An 11,767-nucleotide genomic window follows, 5' to 3' on the forward strand; every position below is an offset into this window, starting at 1 on the left:
GCCAGGATGGTCTTCGATCTCCTGACCTCGTGATCCGCCCGTCTCGGCCTCCCAAAGTGCTGGGATTACAGGCTTGAGCCACCGCGCCCGGCCAATCTGATGGTTTTACAAAGGGGAGTTCTCCTGCACACGCTCTCTTGCCTGCTGCCATGTAAGATATGACTTTGAGGCCGGGCGCAGTGGCTCACGCCTGTAATCCCAGCACTTTGGGAGGCCGAGGCAGGTGGATCACCTGAGGTCGGGAGTTCGAGACCAGCCTGACCAACATGGAGAAACCCCGTCTCTACTAAAAATACAAAATTAGCTGGGCCTGGTGGCACATGCCTATAATCCCAGGTACTAGGGAGGCTGAGGCAGGTGAATTGCTTGAACCTGGAGGTGGAGGTTGCGGTGAGCCGAGATCATGCCATTGCACTCCAGCCTGGGCAACAAGAATGAAACTCTACCTCAAAAAAAAAAAAAAAAAAAAAGATGTGACTTTGCTCTTCCTTCGTCTTACACCATGATTGTGAGGCCTCCGAGTCATGCGGAACTGTGAGTCCATTAAACCTCTTTCCTTTATAAATTACCCAGTCTTGGGTATGTCTTTATTAGCAGTGTGAGAATAGACTAATATAGTAAGTAAACAATGATAGAGTGTGATCTGTATATTATATATTATGAAGGAAGTAAGTGAGATTCTGTGGGAGACAGTATCCAACAGGCCCTCCCCTGGATATAACCAAAGTCAGGGAAGACCTTCCTGACACATTATCTGAGACCTGGGGATTGAGAATGAGAAATGACCATGCAAAAAGCCTGTGGAAGAGCTTTCCACATGGAGAAAGGCAATGCCAAGGGCTTGAGGTGGGGAAGAGCTTGGCATAGTCTTGGGATAGCCAGAAGATCCATGTTACTGGAACACGGTGAGGGGGAGGCAGTAAGTATAGAGGTGGACAAGAAGCTTCTTGGTGGTTCTTGCCTAAGGGGAAGGCAGCATGTGGAAGGGCTGCAGAGGAGGGCAGGAGCCTACCAAACAGGAGACAGGGCCTTGGGATCCACAGTAAGGACTTAGGGAGGAGTGAGGGGAAGGCCCTGAGGGTTTATGCGAAAGTGTGACACACATTCAAGAATAAATATATAATGGAATTTTGTAATAGTTAAAACCTTCCCACAAAAAAATAAAATGAAACCCTCCAGGCCTAAATGCCTTCACTAGTGAACTCTACTAAACATTTAAGGAAGAAATAATACCAACTTTATATAAAATCTTCCAGAATATTGAAAAGGAGGGAATACTTCCCAACTCATTCTGAGGCCACCCTTACCCTGATACCAAAACCAGACAGAGATATTCCAAGAAGGCATGGCCGCTCATGTCTATAATCCCAGCACTTTGGGAGGTCAAGGAGGGTAGATCACTTGAGCTCAGGATTTTGAGGCCAGCCTGGGCAACATGGTGAAACCTCGTCTCTACAAAAAAGACAAAAATTAGCCAGGTATGGTGGTGCATACCTGTAGTCCTGGCGACTTGGGAGACTGAGGCGGGAGGACCACTTGAACCTGGGGAGGCAGAGGTTGCAGAGCTGAGATCGCGCCACTGCACTCCAGCCTGGGCAATAGAGCCAGACCTACTCTCTAAAAACAACAATAAAATCATACTTAATGGTTAAAGATTGAATGCTTTCACTCTAAGATTGAGAATGAGGTAGAAAATATCTGTTCTTATCATTTCTATTCAAGATTATACTGGGGGTTCTAGTCAATGCAATATAGGAAGAAAAATATAAACCATATAGCTTGGAAAGAAAAAAGTAAAACTATCTTTATTTATAAATGGCACCTATATGGAAAATCTTAAGTAATCTGGGAAACCTAAAATGAGTAAGTGAGGGGCCAGGCGCAGTGGCTCACGCCTGCAATCCCAGCACTTTTGGAGGCTGAGGTGGGCAGATCACCTGAGATCAGGAGTTCGAGACCAGCCTGGCCAACATGGTGAAACCCCGTCTCTACTAAAAACACAAAAATTAGCTGGGAGTGGTGGCAGGCACCTGTAATCCCAGCTACTTGGGAGGCTGAGGCAGGAGAATCGCTTGAACCCAGGAGGCAGAGGTTGCAGTGAGCCAAGATCGTGCCACTGCACTCCAGCCTGGCCAACAGAGCAAGACTCCATCTCAAAAAATAAATAAATAAATAAAATGAACAAGTGAGGTTAGCAAAGTTGCAGGATGCAAGATTAATATATGAAAAGTAATTGTGTTTCTCTATAGGAGCAACAAACACTTGGAAATTGACATTATAAAAACAATCTCTAATACCATCAGAACTCCAAAATATTTAGGGATAAATCTGACAAAACATGTGCAAGCAATTAAAGAAGATCTAAATAAGTGGTGCGAGATACTCTGTTCATGGATCAGAAGACCTGATATTTTCTTTTTTCTTTTTTTTTTTTTTTTTGAGACGGAGTCTTACCGTCACCCAGGCTGGAGTGCAGTGGCACAATCTCTGCTTACTGCAAGCTCCGCCTCCCGGGTTCACGCCATTCTCCTGCCTCAGCCTCCCGAGTAGCTGGTACTACAGGCACCTGCCACCATGACCGACTACTTTTTTTGTATTATTTAGTAGAGATGGGGTTTCACCATGTTAGCCAGGATGGTCTCGATCTCCTGACCTTGTGATCCGCCCGCCTCAGCCTCCCAGAGTGCTGGGATTACAGGCGTGAGCCACTGCGCCTGGCCAAACGTGATATTTTCAAGATTACAATTTTCTGAAATTGGCATATAGATTCAAAATAATTTCTATCAAAATTGCAGCAATCTTTTGTTTTTTTGTAGTAAACAACAAGCCAATTCTAAATGTATGTGGAAATGCAAAGGATCTTGAATAGCCAAAACAATTTTTTAAAGAATTATAAAATTAGATTACTGGCTCTAATTGACTTCAAGACTACAGATAAAGCTACAATAATCAAGACAGTGTGGTATTGATATAAAGATAAACATATAGATCACTGAAAAAGAAAAGACCATCCAGAAATAGAGATATACACATATGGTCGATTGATTTTTTGTGAAGGTGACAAGGTACTTTGGGGAAAAGATAGTATTTTCAACAAATGGTGCTAGAACAACTGGATATCTTGTGGCAAAAAAAATGAACCTCTATCCTTACTTCACACCATACACAAAAATTAATCCAAATAGGCCACAAATCTAAATACAAGAGCAAAAACTATACAACTTCTAGAAGATGATGTAGGAGAAAATCTTTATAATCTTAGGTTGGGCAAAACACTAATAATCAGTGACAAAGTTTATAAGCTTCACTAAAATTTAAAACTTTTGCTCTGTAACGATACCACTAGAAAAATGAAAAGACAGCTATCAGTGGGAGAAAATATTTGCAAAACATATATCCAACAAAGGACTTGTATCTAGAATATATTTTTTAAAAAACTTCCTTATATACTTAGAATATATGAAGAATAAATGATTTGTATCTAGAATACATAAAAATGTACACAATACAAAAGACAAATGTAAAAAAATGAACAAAAGTTTTCAACCGGACACTTTGCTAAAGAAGATACACAAATTGCAAATAAACACATGAAAGGATCCTCTTTGGTTATAAGAAATGTAAACTAAAACACAATGAAATACCACTGCACACCCACTTAAAAAGCTAAAATTAAAAGACTGACCATATGAAGTGTTGGCAAGAATGTGAAACAACTATAACCAGTTCTACACTAGTGGTAAGAATGTATAAGCACTTTAGAAAACTGGCTGGGCATGGTGGCTCATGCTTGTAATCCCAGCACTTTGGGAGGCCAAGGTGGGTGGATCACCTGAGGTCAGGAGTTCGAGACCAGACTGGCCAACATGGCGAAACCCTGTCTCTACTAAAAACACAAAAATTAGCTGGGTGTGGTGACACACACCTGTAACCCCAGCTACTCAGGAGGCTGAGGTAGGAGAATCACTTGAACCTGGAAGGCGGAGGTTACAGTGAGCTGAGATCGTGCCACCACTGCACTCCAACCTGGGCAACAGAGCAAGACTCCATCTCAAAAAAAAAAAAAAGTTTGGATGGGCATAATGGTTCATGCCTGTAATCCCAGCACTTTGGGAGGCTGAGGAAGGTAGATCACTTGAGGTCAGGAGGTCAAGACCAGCCTGGCCAACGTGGCAAAACCCCATCTCTACTAAAAATATACAAAAAATTATCCAGGCGTGGTGGTGTGCACCTGCAGTCCCAGCTACTAGGGAGGCTGAGGCATGAGAATTGCTTGAACCCAGGAGGCGGAAGTTGCAGTGAGCCGAGATTGCACCACTGCACTCCAGGCTGGGCAACCGAGCGAGACTCTGTCTCAAAAGAATAAAATAGAGGCTGGGCACGGTGGCTCACCGCCTGTAATCCCAGCACTTTGGGAGGCCGAGGTGGGTGGATCACGAGGTCAGGAGACCGAGGGACCATTCTGGCTTAACATGGTGGAAATCCTGTCTCTACTAAAAATACAGAAAAAATTAGCGGGCATGGGGCGGGTGCTGTAGTCCCAGTACTCGGGAGGCTGAGGGCCAGGAGAATGTGTTGAACCCGGTGAGGCGGAGCTTGCAGTGAGCTGATGATGGGCCACTTCCTCCAGCCTGGGCGAGAGAGCGAGACTCTGTCTCAAAAAAAAAAAAAAAAGAAAAGAAATTTGGGATTTCTCAAAAAAAAAAAAAAACATAACCTACCACATGATCCAGTCATTTCTCTCTAAGTATTTACACAGAAAAACGACAGCAGAAGCTACATACAAGACTATACATGAATGGTTACAGCAGCCTTGCATATAAGAGCTAAAAAAAACTGGACCAGCCCAAATGTTCATCCATCAAGTGAATGGGTAAAAATTGTTTGGTACATTCATACAATGAAAATACTTAGCAACTCAGCAATAAAAAATACTGATACAATGAACATGATGAATTTCAAATTATAAGCCATATAAAAAAGAGTACATGGCCAGGCACAGTGGCTTGCGCCTGTACTTTCAGCACTTTCAGAGATTGAGGTGGGTGATTGCTTGGAGTCCAGGATTTGAGGACCAGCCGGGCAACATGATGAAACCCCATCTACAAAAAATACAAAACAATTGGCCGGGCGCGGTGGCTCATGCCTGTAATCCCAGCACTTTGGGGAGGCGAGAGGTGGGGCGGATCCACAGGCAGGAGATCGAGACGACACTGGGCATAACATGTTGTGTTTTTTTATAACTCTGTCTCTACTAAAAATACGAAAAAAAAAAAAATTAGCCGGGCGGTGGTGGGGCGCTGTAGTCCCAGGCTACTGGGAGGCTGAGCAGGAGAATGACTTGAACCCAGCAGGCAGAGCTTGCAGTGAGCGGAGATCGTGCCCATGTACTTCAGCCTGGTGACAGAGGCAAGACTCTGTCTCAAACACAAAAGAAAAAAATTAGCTGGGCACGTTGTGGTGCATGCTGTAGTCCCAGCTGCTTGGGAGGCAGAGGTGGGAGGATTGCTTGAGCCAGGAGGTCAAGGTGCAGTGAGCCATTGTCATGCCAGCCTGGGTGATGGGTGAGACCCTGTATTAAAAAAAAACAAGCCAGGCCATGGTGGCTCACACCTGTAATCCCAGCCACTTTGGGAGGCCAAGGTGGGCAGATTCCCAAGATCAGAAAATGGAGACCATCCTGCCTAACACGGTGAAAACCCGTCTCTACTAAAATACAAAAAATTAGGCTTGCGGCGTGGTGGTGGGTGCCTGTAATCCCAGCTACTCAGGAGGCTAGACAGAGAGATGGCGTGAATCCAGCAGGCAGAGGCTTGCAGAAGCCGAGATCGTGCCACTGCACTCCAGCCTGGCGACAGAGCAAGACTGTCTCAAAAAAAAAAAAAAATGTACATACTTGTTTTCTCTCATATAAAATTCAGAGATGCAAACTAGGTCTGTTATGACCAGAAGCAGATCAGTGAATTGCCTGGAGATGGGAAGTGGGGAAGGGAAGGTTAGATTTCAACAGAGCATGAGAGAACTTTTGGAGGTCATTAAGGTATAGTGTTTTCATTTTTCTTTTACTTTTTTTCCTTTCCTTTTTTTTTTGTTTTCTTTTTTTTTTTTTTTTTTTTTTGAGGCAGAGTCTCGCTTCCTGTTGCCAGGCTGGAGTGCAGTGGCATTGATCTCAGCTCACTGCAACTTCCGCCTCCCGGGTTCAAGCGAATCTCCTGCCTCAGCCTCCTGAGTTGCTGGGACTGCAGGCACAAGCCACCACGCCCAGCTAATTTTTGTATTTTTAGTAGAGACACGGTTTCACCATGTTGGCCAGGATGGTCTCGATCTCTTGACCTCGTGATCCGCCCACCTCAGCCTTCCAACGTGCTAGGATTACAGGCATGAGCCACCACGCTTGGCCTTCATTTTTTTCTTTGAGTCAAGATCTCACCCGGTCACCCAGGCTGGTGTGCAGTAGTGCAATCACAGTTCACTGCAGCCTCAAACTCCCAGGCTCAGAGAATCCTCCTGCCTCAGCCTCCTAAGTAGCTGGGACTACGGGCACATGCCACCAAACCTGGCTAACTGGTTTTTATTTTTTGTTGAAATGGGGTCTTACTATTTTGCCTAGGCTAGTCTCAAACTCACGGCCTTAAGCAATGCTGCTGCCTCTGCCTCCTGAGTTGCTTGGATTACAGGCAAGAGCCACTGCACATGGATATGGTTGTTATCTTTATTATACTGATGCTTTCATGGGTGTATGTCAAAACTACTGCAACCTGATCTAATTTGTTTCTTAAAAAATCACCCTGGCTGCTGTGAGAAGGGATGGAGGGGATGAGAGTCGACATGGGAGTCACCAGGCAGCTGGCACAGTCACCTGAGTGAGAGATGCTGTGGCTGCAGTGATGGCAGTGTGGAGGAGAGTGGACAGATTTGAGAGAGATTATAAGACCTAAACAACAAGACAGGACTTGCTAGCAGTTTGGATAAACTGCATGAGGGAAATGGAGAAATCCAGGATAGCTATGACATTCCAACTTGAGCATGGAGTGGCTGGAGCAGCCTGGGCCAGGGACGGGTGTGGTGGTGAGCTTGGAACAAGAGTTCTCTTTTCATCTACCTCTGGGGATGGCTGGGCTTCAGGAGAAGGGTCTGGGTGGAGATAAAATTTGAGGATATTAGCAAATGGTATATTTTTTTCTCTTGAGACAGAGATTTTGCTTTTGTTGCCCAGGCTGGAGTGCTGTGGCACCATCTCGGCTCACTGCAACCTCTGCCTCCCAGGTTCAAGCGATTCTCCTGCCTCAGTCTCCCACGTAGCTGGGATTACAGGCCCCACCACACCCAGCTAATTTTTTTGTACTTTTAGTAGATACGGGGTTTCACCATGTTGGCCAGGCTGGTCTCAAACTCCTGACCTCAGGTGATCCACCTGCCTCGGCCTCCCAAAGTGCTGGGATTACAGGCATGAGCCACCGCGTCCGGCCAATAAATGGTATTTTAAAGCCAAGTGAATGGATGAGATAATGTAGGGACAGAGAATAGAGAAAAAAGTAGTCTGAGAACTGAGCCTGGGGTACCCCAACATTTAGAGGTCCCCTGAAATAGAGGGAGCCTGTACAGCTCATCAGGAAGGAGCAGCTTGAGAAGCACCCAACTGCATTAATTTCCTGTGACTGCTGTAACAAATTACCACAGACTGGGCAGCTTAGAACAACCAGAGATTTATTCTCTTACAGTTCTGGAGGCCAGAAGTTCAAGATCAGACCACTGGGCCAAAATCAAGGTGTTGGCAGGGCTGTACTCCCTCTGGAGGCTCTAGGGGAGATGTTGTTCTTTGACTCGTCCAGCTCTGGCAGCTGTTGGCCTTCCTTGACTTGTAGCCACATCACTCCAATCTCCCTCTCTGTGGTCACACTACTTCCTCCTCTTCTGTTCTAATCAAATCTCCTGTGTGTCTCACTCCTTATAAGACCCTAAGGACACATAGAATTTAGGGTCTACCCAGATAATCCAGGATGTCCTCCTCTTCTCAAAATCCTTAATTAATTACATCCATGATGACCCTTTTTCCAAATTTGGTTACATTCACAGGTTCTAGGAATTAGGATGTAGACACGTCTTTTGGGACCACCTTTTAATCCATTACACCCACTGACTGACAAATAAGGAGTGACTCACCGAGTAATGCAAAATGGCAGGACTTCCTGTGTCTGGGAGGAGGGACTGAGTAGGTTAAGTGTAGGGTGCTCAGCCTGAAATCTCAGGCAAGGAAGTATAGTGCCAAGGTTGCAGCTGGCTTCAGCCTGTGTGGGAGAGTCTCATGGGGAGGGGAGGAACTGCAGATAGGAGGTTCCCAGCCCTCCCAGGCCTGACTCAGCGTCTGGCTGGGGCCATCTACACAGCAGCCAAAGTGATCTTTAAGTTGTAAATCTGTTCATATCACTCTCCAGTATGTGACCCTTCAACAGCTTTCCACACCTTTTTTTTTTGAGATGGAATCTTGCTCTGTCGCCCAGGTTGGAGTACAGTGGCGCAATCTCGGCTCACTGCAACCTCTGCCTCCGGGATTCAAGTGATTCTCCTGCCTCAGCCTCCCGAGTAGCTGGGACTACAGGTGCCCGCCACCATGCCCGGCTAATTTCTTGTATTTTTAGTAGAGACGGGGTTTTACCATGTTGGCCAGGATGGTCTCAATCCTCGTGATCCGCCCACCTCAGCCTCCCAAAGTGCTGGGATTACAGGCATAAGCCACCGCACCCAACCAGCTTCCCACAACTTTTATGCAGAAGATCAATACCGTTACCCAGCCTACAGTGCCCAGGGGCCTGGCCCTAGCCCACCATTGCAGTCTCGTTTCGTACTTCCTGCCCCTGCTAGCTGTCTCAAGACATACTGGCTGCCTCTCAGGCTGCTGTCTCTCCTGCCCTAGAGCCTTGGCCTGGTGTCCCTCAGCCTGGAAGGCTCTTGTTCAACCCACTTCACTGAGTTAGCATCCAGTGGTGTTCCAGATCTCAATCCAAATGTCTCTTCTGCAAAGAATTCTCTCTTGGTTCCCTGGTCCAGGTCATAAAGTGTGTGATATAAATTCTCATGGATCCCTGGACTCATCTTCCATAGCCATCAAAGTTCATAATTGTGTACGTATTTGTAATGTTATTTTATTAATGTTTAGCTTTACCACTAGACTGTAAGCACCACGGGGCATGGTTTGTAGTATTCACTGTTCTATTCTAAGTGCCTTGTCCAGTGCTTGACAAACAGAAAAGAGATGTGTTGGGTTTAAAACATGTCTGCAGGGCTGGGCGCAGTGGCTCGTGCCTGTAATCCCAGCACTTTGGGTGGCCAAGGTGGGTGAATCACCTGAGGTCAGGAGTTTGAGACCGGCTTGGCCAACATGGTGAAACCCTGTCTCTACTAAAAATACAAAAAAGGTAGCTGGGCATGATGGTGCATGCCTGTAATCCCAGCTACTCAGGAGGCTGAGGCCGAAGAATCACTCGAACCTGGGAGGCGGAGGTTGAAGTGAGCTGAGATCGTGCCACTGCACTCCAGCCTGGGCAACAGAGTGAGACCCCGTCTCAAAACAAAACAAAACAAAACACCATATCTGCAAATGTTTTTTTTTTTTTTTTTTTTAAGACGGGGTCTCACTCTGTCACCCAGGCTGGAGTACAGTGACGCCATCATGAATCAAAGGTAAGTTGAGCAATGAAATGGCTCACTGCCCCCTCGACTCCAGGCTCAGGTGATCCTCCCACCTCAGCCTCCCAAGTAGCTGGGACTACAGGCACATATCACCATGCCCAGCTAATTTGTGTGTGTGTATATATATATAGATATATAGATATATATAGATATTTTTGTAGAGATAGGATTTCACCATGTTGCCTGGGCTGGTGTTGAACTCCTGGGCTCAAACAAACCTCCCACCTCATCCTCCCAAAATGCTGGGATTACAGGTATGAGTCACCATGACTGACCAGCAAATTTTTTGACATCCTTTCCATCAAGAGGTAGAATCTAACTGACTTTCCTTTAAATATGGGCTGGTCTAATGACTTGTATCTAATTAACAGAATGTGGCAGAAATGCTGTGTGACATCCGTGGGTAGATTCTAAGAGGTAATATGGCTTCCTTCTGGCTCACCCTCTTTTTTAATTTTAATTTAATTTTTTTTGGGGGGTGATGGAGTCTCATTCTGTCGCCCAGGTTGGAGTGCAGTGGCACGATCTCCGCTCACTGAAAGCTCCGCCTCTTAGGTTCACACCGTTCTCCTGCCTCAGCCTCCCGAGTAGCTGGGACTACAGGTGCCCACCACCATGCCTGGATAATTTTTTTTTTTTTTTTTTTTGTATTTTAGTAGAGACAGGGTTTCACCGTGTTAGCCAGGATGGTCTCGATCTCCTGACCTCATGATCTGCCCACTTCGGCCTCCCAAAGTGCTGGGATTACAGGTGTGAGCCACTGCACCTGGCCCCTTTTTAAGTTTTTTTAAACTCTTTTTGGATGCTCCCTTTCAGAACCCACCTGCCATGCTGTGAGGACACCCAGGCCACATACATAGAGAGAGTAAGGCCACATGTAGGTGTTGCAGCCAAAAGCCCACTGAAAACCAAGCCTGCAACCAGCATCAACTGCCAAACATGTACTGAAGAGGCTGAGATGATTCCAGCACTTGTGGCTGACTGCAACCGCAAGAGAGACCCGGAGCAAGAGCCACCTAGCTGGGCCCAGTTACTCCCAGAATCATGAGAGAAATATGTAATTGATTGTTATTACTCTATAAGCCATTAAGTTTACATATGATGTGTTATCCAGCAGTAGATAGCTGGAACAGGAGCCAATAAACACTGAATGAATAAATGTGGATAGGTCTGGTTGAAGGAACATTGCATGTGTTATAGCTTTGTGAAAGGTTTAATTGACAACTCTCAGCTTCTCCCCCAAGAAGTCTTGGAGATTCTGGACGGCCCAATTCAGAAACTCAGGCTCACCCAAGGAGAGACTCCTAGAAACTCTCAACTCAGGACAGGAAACATGGCGAGGTTGTCAGAAGTTAACTCTGAGCCTGATGCAGTGGCTTACACCTACGGGTAATCTCAGTGCTTTGGAGGCAGACGTGGGAGGATCTCTTGAGACCAGTTGTTCAAGACCAACCTGGGCAACATTCTTATTCTTGGGCCCATGGATAGTTTCAGGGGAGTAAAAACATACAACATTTTATCTGTGTATATGTGCATTTTCCCGAGGAGAAGTTATCCAAGCTCTGTTATCAGATTATTGAGTCTGTGTCCAAAAAATGTTAAGAACTACTGATCTAGTCCAACTATCTCAATATCTACATTAAGATACTAAGATATTTTATGTACTAAAGTGGACTAAGTACCCTGAGTAAACTTCTGAAAACAATTATGGATAAAATAAAAATGTATTTATTTTCTGATGCACTGATGAGCTGGCAAGAAAGTAAGGAATACTCAGTCCAAACCAGTCACGAATTCAAAGGCAAGTTGAGCAATGAAACTGACTTTTGCCTTTTGGACATTTTTATTTTATTTTTATTTTTTATTGTCTAACCTAGTCACAATTTTAATTTTTTTTTTTAAATTTTTGTGATATAGTCTTGCTCTGTCACCCAGGCTGGAGTGCAGTGGCACAGTCTTGGCTCACTGCAACCTCCACCTGCCAGGCTCAAGGGATTCTCATGCCTCAGCCACCTGAGTAACTGGGACTACGGGCACGTGCCACCATGTCCCACTAATTTTTGTATTTTTTGTAGAG

At 45.5% G+C, this 11,767-nt stretch overlaps 1 protein-coding gene across 3 annotated transcripts in view; it reads left to right on the top strand.

Moving 5' to 3' along the window:
- The window catches only part of PARP16 (poly(ADP-ribose) polymerase family member 16), a 58,223-nt gene extending 47,702 nt beyond the window's left edge, over positions 1-10,521 (top strand). For 2 of the 3 annotated variants that reach the window (XR_001881321.1, XR_001881323.1), the window contains exon 8: positions 9,625-9,643. The gene's annotated coding sequence lies outside the window, so the exon portion shown is untranslated. Of the gene's footprint in view, positions 1-9,624; positions 9,644-10,506 lie in introns of those variants that run through there. The other variant, XR_001881322.1, reaches the window with a different exon arrangement.
- The last annotated feature ends 1,246 nt before the right edge of the window (positions 10,522-11,767 follow it).

Source organism: Rhinopithecus bieti, unplaced genomic scaffold, assembly GCF_001698545.2.
Source record: "Rhinopithecus bieti isolate Rb0 unplaced genomic scaffold, ASM169854v2 scaffold_31548, whole genome shotgun sequence".
Classification (NCBI taxonomy): Eukaryota; Metazoa; Chordata; class Mammalia; order Primates; family Cercopithecidae; genus Rhinopithecus; species Rhinopithecus bieti.